This window comes from Trichosurus vulpecula, chromosome 5 (genome assembly GCF_011100635.1).
Source record: "Trichosurus vulpecula isolate mTriVul1 chromosome 5, mTriVul1.pri, whole genome shotgun sequence".
Taxonomy (NCBI): domain Eukaryota; kingdom Metazoa; phylum Chordata; class Mammalia; order Diprotodontia; family Phalangeridae; genus Trichosurus; species Trichosurus vulpecula.
In genome coordinates, this window is record NC_050577.1 from 70,410,057 (window position 1) to 70,419,883 (window position 9,827).

Genomic DNA, 9,827 nt, shown 5'->3' on the forward strand with positions numbered 1-9,827 from the left:
ATTCAGGACCAGATAACTTATATGAAACAATTGCCAGATACTTTAGTTAGAGTCTGGAAGGACCAACACTACCACATTTGCCTTCAAATTCAAGTCTAGAATCTGCAGGAGCCAAATATCACAGAAATTCAATTTTGACTTAAATAGTCACCATTTTGTTGAGAATGGTTTTGTACATAAAGAGTCCTTGGTGCGTATGTCTCCTACTAATTTGTCCTTAATCATCTGGAAAAAATCAATCATCATTTTGACACAGTACACTTCAGATAACATGTAACACAGTATCTCAGAAGTGGTTGAACAAAAGCTTTCCCTTTTACAGTCATTGCTGACAATTGAAAGTTAAACAGAATAGTTACCTTTGTAGAGACATGATTATAAAGGTTCAATTTGCGACAACTTTAAAATGTCCAAGACTCATTCATGTGGACTGATTTTTAATTTTGCTGAAGGAAAGACTGTTTGACTGAAAATTTAAGTTATATCATGTCTCTGGTTATCCATGGGGAAAAAGTAGAATGTTAAAATAATTTATTCAAATATGTGCATCCTTTTTAATTTGAGAAATATTAAATATGCACATGGAATTTTCAAATCACAGACTGGAATTTTAGCATTACCAAATTTTCTAATAATTAATATTTTTTAAAAATCAATATTTTATGTCAGTTTTGTCACTTTTTGCATTATCTGTATCACATAGTTTTCATGATTAACATAGCATTATTTCTTTAGTAGTCCTTTACAGGCAGCTTCTGTATTTATTACTCTGTAATAAACAAATAGTCTCCAGTATGAGGCAAGGGATATATAACTATCTCACATTTGCTTCAGCTTTACCTTTCCTCTAAGGAAAACAGTACTGCCATCTTTCAATGTGTTGTGTTCTAAAAAATGTACTAGAAATAATAGCCTTCCACAAAATGAAAGAACCTCACATACACTGGTATTAACCTAGTGCCCCAGATATACCAAAATGTTCCTAGTTCTACTTTTTGCTGTTGTAAGGAACTGGAAAGGGAGTAGCCGTCCTATGGATGATTGAGGAAATTAGGCTATGTTCATGGAATGGAATATTCTTGTTCAATAAAAAAATTAATGAGTATGAAGAATTCTGATATTTTTCAAGGGAGTTATTTGCATGAGCTGATGCAGAGTGGAGGAAGAAGAAGCAGGAGAATATACACAGTGACCACAATAATTTAAATGAAAAGAATACTAAAAGGGAGCCTAACACAGAGTAACTATAATGATCAATCTTGGTCCCACAGAAGAGATACCGAAACATAGCTCTCTTTTCTTGGTAGAGGTTAGGACTACAGGGCATAATGATAGATAGATAGATGGATGGATGGATGGATGGATGGATGGATGGATGGATGGATAGATAGACATAGATATACATATGTATATAGAGATGGATGGATATATGGATATGTATGTATAGATATATATGTATGTACATGTGTATGTATAGAGAGAGACAGTTATAGATACATACTGTCAAATGTGGTCACAATATCAGGTATTTTGTGATAAATATTTTTATTTGTTACAAGGGAAGTTTCAAGTCCAGGTGGGAAGGGAGGAGTAAGGGGGAAAGGATGCCTATATCCAGAAATGATTGTGATGTAAAAAAAAAAAGGCAACAAAAATATTTTTTAAAAAAGATAAACCTAATAATAATAATGCTTTTGAAAACTAAGAGTACCATTAATTCTAATGATTTAACTCCTTTTTTAATTATTTCTTTTCCTTCTCTGAAGAACTGTACAGGTCTCCTCTCCCCGCGCCCCCCCCCACACACACACAATCCTTCCATTGATCATTTGATGCTGGCAACCCTACAATCTTGCATCCATGTCAGCTTTCATCAGATGTCTTTCCTTTCTTTAACTATCAAACTTCTTAAAGTAATGGTCTACATTCAATGACCCTAGCAACACTCTGAAGGGGATTAAAATATGATTGGGAAATAGTAACCAAACAAAGAAAACTATAATAAAATATAGATAACATTACATTTAAAAATGAAGCCACTGTGTACCCTTCAAAGATCCCTATGTAGGGACTGATGGCCCATATTCCTCTTTGAATTTGACTCTGCTGCTCTACATGACTCAACATGTTGTCATGGAAAGAGTTCTAAATTTAGTATCAGAAAGTCTGGGTTCCAGTACTGGTTCCTTGTGCTACCTGTGTGACCCTGGGCAGCTGGGCCTTTGTTTCCTCATCTATACAATGGGGGTGGAAGTGGATTAGATCATTCCAGCTTTAAGATCCTGTGCTTCCTTGGAATCTGACTTCCATCTCAACTAGATGACTGGATCTGGTCTCTTAAATGTTGCCAATGATCTCCTAAGTGCCATTAACAATTCTTTTTTCAGTTTTAATTGTGCCCAACTTCTCTGGGGCATTGGACACTGGTGACTCCCTTCCTCTTTCTTTTTTTTTTGAGGGGGGAAGGCAGGGCAATTGGGGTTAAATGACTTGCCCAAGGTCACACAGCTAAGGAAGTGTATCAAGTGTCTGAGGCTGGACTTCAACTCAGGTCCTCCTGACTCCAAGGTCAGTGCTCTACTCACTGTGCCACCTAGCTGCCCCCGCTTCCTCTTTCTTGAAACTCTTCTCCCTTGCTTTCTATGATGCATCACTTTCCTAGTTCTCTCACAAATTTTTTTCTGACCACCCCCTTGGTCTCCTCATTGGTCTCTATTCCTCATCCTTCCTAAAATGTAATCACTCACTAAAATTCTGTTCTTTTACTCTTTTCTCTGTCTTCCTCTGATTTCATTCACCCCCACAGTTTCCACTGTCGTCACAAGGCACAATATGATTCTTAAATCTATACCTCTAAACTTTAACCTTTGTCCAGAACTTTAGAGTCAGATTTCTAACTAGCTGCCAGACATTTCCACCTGGACTGTCAGACATTCGAGGGGTAGAGGGAGTAGCTCTGAGCTTGAGGCTTTGATGGCATGCCCCTGGCAGTTATTTAAGGATTTCAGAAAGTAGTCTCAGGGCTGGTGTTGGTTATTTGGGAGGCTGCAAACTATCTTGAGTGTGGTAAAGGAAGGAGCATGGATGGAAAACTGCCATTTTCATTGAGTTCTTGGAAAATCATTATTTGATGTGGGCAATGGGAGACCAATTCAAAAACACAGCACCATTTGGTAACATTTAATCTCTCTCTGATATCACAGAATAAATTCCTCCATCTGGCATTCACTGACCTCAATATTATGGCCTCAACATGCCTTTATAACCCTATCTTCCATTACTATTTTACATGTACTCTACATCTTAGCCAAACTGGATCATTCACTATTTGTTAAAGAGAAGCCATACTTTTCCATTTTATGCCATTGTTGGAACCATTTCCGCCTCGTGAATATTCTCTCCCTACTTCATTCAAAATCTTATACATCCTCAAGGCCACAGTCAGATGTCCCCTCTTTCTTGAAGTCTTCCTTGATTCCTCTATCCAAATATGATTTCTCCCTCAGAATTCATTTAACACTTTGTACCTCTCTTACGACAAATGAATCTGAAATCATATATGCAACTCTGATCTCTCCTGAGCTTCCATCCCGAAATTCCAACTGCCTGTTAAACAATATCTGGATGTTCCGTCAACACCCAAACCAGATTCATCACCTTCTCCTCCTCTTAGTCTCCTCCTCCTTCTTAGTCATCTAGACTTAAAGTTTCATTGCATCTTCCCTCTAGCTCTCTAGTAAATAATTTGCCAAGTTCCGTTGATTCTAACTTCACAATATCTTTCATGTGCTAGGCCCTGTGCTAAGTATCCATTCCTTCATCAGCTTGGGATTGGATCAATTGGAATTGTACTTATTATCAAAGGGTGAAGGGTGAGGTCGAAGAGCCCTACCTACCTCACACCCCCCAATATGTATCATCTCTTCCACTAGAATGTGAGCTCCTTGTGAGCAGAAACTGACTTACATTTCTATTTGTATTTTCAACACTTAGAATACTGTGTGGGACAGAGCAAGTGTTTAATAAATACTTTTTCATTTGTTAGTTCGTTCATTTGTTCATTTGTTCCATTCATGCTAGGTCAGGCCCTCAACAAATATAACAACCTGCTAGCCATTCTCACTATTTCTAGCTTCTGCTCTCTCCAGTTTATTCTTCGAAGTTGCCAAAATAATCTTCCTAGTGTATAGATGTTCCCACGCCTCTCCCCTGCTCAACAACTTTGATGGCTCACCACTGCCTACAGCAGAACTCATTAGACTGGTACCCAAGATTCCTCTGCCTCACACCAATGAAAAGTTTGAGCCAGTTTCTGGACTTTTCTCACATGAATTTCTTCATATTCTGGGTTGTAGCCAAAAAGGACTCTAAGCTGTCTCCTGTTCTTCTTCTTGACTCTCCTATTTCTGAATAACTCGCTGCTCCATTTCCAGCTGCTGAAACCCTTCTCTTCCTTCAGGGTTCAACCTCAGATGCTATCTCCCCCATGAAGCCTTTTTATCTTCCCTCCAGGAAGAAATGATTTTTCCTTCCTCAAATTTTTTATATCATTTTGTCTGTCTCTTCTTTGCCCCCGAGGCAATGCAATGGTTCAGTAGATAGAGTGCTGCCTGGAGTCATGGAGACTTGAGTTCAAATCTGGCCTCAGACACTTACAAGCTGTGTGACCCTGGGGAAGTCACTTAACCCTGTTTACCTCAATGTCCCTAACTGTAAAATGAAGATATTAACAGGACTTACCTTACAGGGTTGTGGCAAGGATTGAATGAGAAAATACTTATAAAATACTTACCATAGTGGCTAGCACATAGTAAACTCTATGTAAATGCTTATTCCCTGCCCTTCCTTTGCCCTTATCCCAGTCTAACTCGTATCATATTTATTTGCATGTATGTCTAATTCATTATCATATCATGAGCTCTTTGAAATCAGGGACTGTATTGTTTACAACTTTCTATGGGCACAGCATAGTGTCTTACATCTAGATGGTGCAGCAGATAGAGCACTGGGCCTATCAGAAAGGTAGTTCAAATACGACCTAGATACTTATTAACTGTGTAATCTTGGTCAAGTCACTCAACTTCTGTTTGCCTCAGTTCCTCAACTGTAAAATATGGATGACAACAGCATCTACCTTGCAGGGTCACTGAGAAGATCAACTGAGAGGATATTTGTAAAAGCACTTAGCATGTGTGCCAGGCACCAGTAGGTGTTGTTGTTACTGTTCAGTCATTTGGGGTTTTCTGGGCAAAGATATTGGAATGGTCTGTCATTTCCTTCTCCAGCTCAGTTTACAGATGAGGAAACTGAAGCAAATAGGGTTAAGTGACTTGCCCAGGGTCTCACAGCTAGTACCTGAGGCCAGATTTAAACTCAGATCTTCCTGACTCCAGGCCCACCACTCTATCTGCTGCAATACCTAACTGCCCCAGTAGGTGCTGTATAAATGTTTGTTTGTTTTTTTAACAGTTAACAAAAGGTTTACTTTGTCCTAATACAGCAAGAACATGCGACAGGGAAACAGTGGCACTTAAGTCCCTCAACTCCATATGGTAACTGGTCAGCATGGCAGGATATGGTGACTTGCATAGTCTTCAGAAATCCACCAAGTTGGAGAAGCCCTGACTCCATGGGAGTAGGGCTTATTAATGCCCTTAGGTGACCAGGAAGCTATATCAAGAGAGGCAGAGGGAGAGCTATTATGCTTTTCAGGGAAAACTAATCCTTATTTTGGGAAATGGGGGAACTCTAGTCCTAGTACAATCAGTGAGATTAACCATAAAAAGAACATAGGCATCAGCAATCTCCTAACATCAAGCTTTCCTTAAGCTATAACAGTGAAGACATTCAAACTGTGTAAAAAGATATGAAAGGTTCTCAAAATAAAACACACGGTTTCCTTTCTTGCAAATTTTGTATTATAGGAATTAACAAAATGTCTTCTTTTGCCCAGTATTCCCAAGAATAAGACGCGTTATGAGGGGGGCAGGGCTGCTGGACAAATCCAGTGACAACAGGATGACAAATAACTGAATTCTTTTTTTTTTAATTTATTTAACATATTTAGTTTTCAGCATTGATTTTCACAAGAGTTTGGATTACAAATTTTCTCCCCTTTTCTACCCTCCCCCCCACTCCAAGATGGCATATATTCTGGTTGCCCTGTTCCCCAGTCAGCGCTCCCCTCTGTCACCCCACTCCCCTCCCATCCCCTTTTCCCTTCCTTTCTTGTAGGGCAAGATAAATTTTTACGCCCCATTGCCTGTGTATCTTATTTTCTTGTTGCATGCAAAAACATTTTTGTTTGTTTTTGAACATCTGTTTTTTAAAACTTTGAGTTCCAAATTCTCTCCCCTCTTCCCTTCCCACCCACCCTCCCTAAGAAGTCAAGCAATTCAACATAGGCCACATGTGTATCATTATGTATAACCCTTCCACAATACTCATGTTGTGAAAGACTAACTATATTTTGCTCCTTCTCAACCCATCCCCATTTATTGAATTTTCTACCTTGACCCTGTCCCCTTTTTGTTTGTTTTTGACTACCTCCACCCCCATCTGCCCTCCCCTCCATCATGCCCCCCGTTTTTTTTATCTTCTTCCCTCTTCTTTCCTGTGGGGTAAGATTCCCAATTGGGTATGTATGGTATTCCCTCCTTAGGCCAAATCTGATGAGAGCAATGTTCACTCATTCCCCCCTCATCCGCCCTCTCCCCTCCTCCCACAGAACTGCTTCCTCTTGCCACCTTTATGGAAGATAATCCATCCCATTCTATCTCTCCTTATCTCCCTCTCTCAGTATGTTCCTCTCTCATCCCTTCATTTGATTTTATTTCTTTTAGATATCTTCCCTTCATCTTCAACTCACCCTGTGTCTGCTCTCTCCCTCTCTCTCTTTCTCTCTCTCTCTCTATATATACATACACACATAGATATATATATACATACACATTCACCCATATATATACATAAACATATATGTATGCATATTCCCTTCAGCTACCCTAATACTGAGGTCTCATGAATCATACACATCATCTTTCCATGTAGGAATGTCAACAAAACAGTTCACCTGTACTAAGTTCCTTGCAATTTCTTTTTCTTGTTCTTTTTCTTGATTACCTTTTCATGCTTCTCTTGATTCTTGTGTTTGAAAGTCAAATTTTCTATTCAGTTCTGGTCTTTTCACTGAGAAAGCTTAAAAGTCCTCTATTTTATTGAAAATCCATATTTTGCCTTGGAGCATGATACTCAGTTTTGCTGGGTAGGTGATTCTAGGTTTTAATCCTAGCTCCATTGACCTCTGGAATATCGTATTCCAAGCCCTTTGATCTCTTAATGTAGAGGCTGCCAGATCTTGGGTTATTCTGATTGTGTTTCCACAATACTCAAATTGTTTCTTTCTGGCTGCTTGCAGTATTTTCTCCTTGATCTGGGAGCTCTGGAATTTGGCGACAATATTCCTGGGAGATTTCTTTTTGGGATCTACTTGAGGAGGTGATTGATGGATTCTTTCAATTTCTATTTTGCCCTGTGGCTCTAGAATATCAGGGCAGTTCTCCTTGATAATTTCTTGAAAGATGATATCTAGGCTCTTGTTTTGATCATGGCTTTCAGGTAGTCCAACAATTTTTAAATTATCTCTCCTGAATCTATTTTCCAGGTCAGTGGTTTTTCCAAGGAGATATTTCACATTGTCTTCCATTTTTTCATTCCTTTGGTTCTGTTTTATAATATCTTGATTTCTCATAAAATCACTAGCTTCCACTTGCTCCAATCTAATTTTTAAAGTAGTATTTTCTTCAGTGGTCTTTTGGACCTCCTTTTCCATTTGGCTAATTCTGCCTTTCAAGGCATTCTTCTCCTCATTGGCTTTTTGGAGCTCTTTTGCCATTTGAGTTTGTCTGTTTTTTAAGGTGTTGTTTTCTTCAGTGTATTTTTCGGTATTTTTTTTGGGTCTCCTTTAGCAAGTCATTGACTTGTTTTCCATGGTTTTCTCGCATCCTTCTCATTTCTCTTCCCAATTTTTCCTCTACTTCTCTAACTTGCTTTTCCAAATCCTTTTTGAGCTCTTCCATGGCCTGGGACCAGTTCATGTTTTTCTTGGAGGCTATTGGTGTAGGCTCTTGCACTTTATTGGCTTCTTTAGGCTGTATGTTTTGGTCTTCTGTGTCAGCAAAGAAAGAATGCAAAGTCTGAGACTGAATCTCGGTGAGTTTTCGCTGCCTGGCCATATTCCCAGCCAACTAACCTGACCTTTGAGTTTTTCAGCAATGACTGCTTGTAGACTAGAGAGTTCTATGTTCCACGTTTGGTGGGGAGGTTCCAGCTCTGCCACACCAGCACTGCTCCTTACCCAACCCCCAACCCGGACTGGGTTTAGATCTTCAGCAGGCTGTGCACTCCTGCTCTGATCCACCACTTAATTCCTCCCACAAGGTGGGCCTGCAGCCGGAAGTAACAACAGCTGTAGCTACTCCACCTCTGCTGCCCCCGGGGCTGGAAGCCAAACCTCGAACTCTTTCTACTCCCACAGCTTTTCCCACTAACCTTCTCCGAAGTCTTTGGTTTTTGTGGGTTAAGGAGTCTGGTAACTGTCGCAGCTAACTGATTCAGGGCGCTAGGGCCCCCTCCGCCCAGCTTCTGGTCTGGATGGTCCACGCTGCCCACGCTGGACTCTGCTCCACTCCGTTCCCAGCTCCCAGCTCCCAGCTCCGTGTGGGATAGACCTCACCCAGAGACCATCCAGGCTGTCCTGGACTGGAGCCCTGCTTCCCTCTGCTGTTTTGTGGGTTCTGCCGTTCTAGAATTGGTTCAGAGCCATTTATTATAGGTTTTTGGAGGGACTCGGTACGGAGCTCATACTAGTTCCTGCTTACCAGCCGCCATCTTCATAACTGAATTCTTAAGAGATCAGTAAATTGAAATGTGGCAGCTTACAAGGGTTAAGCAAGATATACACCTAGTGAGATCCTGAGACAAGTCTCAGAACTTGGAACACAAACTAATCTCAGTTTCCTTAATTTAATCCCTCTTGGATTATATTCTTCATAGAGACCAATTGTTGGAACAACTGTGCCTGACTGGAGAACAGGGGAGGTCTCACCAGTGGAGTTCATTGCTATTTTCCTCTCATTTTCATTGGTTAATAATGTGATAGAGCAGAGGCGATGGGTGTATTTCTGTTGCCACAGAGGTCAGAGGATCCATAGCATGGCAACAGCTTTGTAGATGCCCACATCATGCAGAGTCCTGCAAAGGTCATGGCTGAGGGCATCGAGAGACCTGCATTGGCTCCTGTCGCCAGCAAGACACTGACAGCTCTCATTATAGTCCAGTGCAGAGATGCAGCCTTAGAGTTAGAGCTGCAGCTGGCAGACAGGTGGATGTGCCATCCTCCAGGGGCAGGCACAAGATGCTGAGACTCAGGTCGGGCAAAGATGCTGAGACGCAGGTGGGTCTGACCAGGCGGACACCCAGAAGCAGAGCTCACCTCCCCCCCATCCCACCCCTCCACCCCAGCACAGCTAAGAAGGTTCAGGTGCCCAAATGCCATGCCTGCCCAAAGTGCTCAAGGTCACTCAGTGACCCCCTTTCCCTTCCCTCTTGAACACAGTAGGTGCTTAATAAATGGTTATTGAATTAAATTTAATGTACATGTTAAGCATTATAAATGAATTGATAGCGGCACAAATGCTACTGAAAATTGTAATTACATGTATCATCATAAAAAGGCAAGCAATTTAATTTACTTGCTTTTATTTAACTGTACCATAATTTAATTATGAGTTGTGAACTTGTAGTAAGATAAGCATCTAACATTTCAA

At 40.6% G+C, this 9,827-nt stretch overlaps 1 pseudogene; it reads right to left on the reverse strand.

Annotated features, from left to right (window-relative positions):
• Positions 1-9,197: 9,197 nt before the first annotated feature.
• On the reverse strand, positions 9,198-9,504 carry LOC118849811 (annotated as a pseudogene).
• Positions 9,505-9,827: the final 323 nt, after the last annotated feature.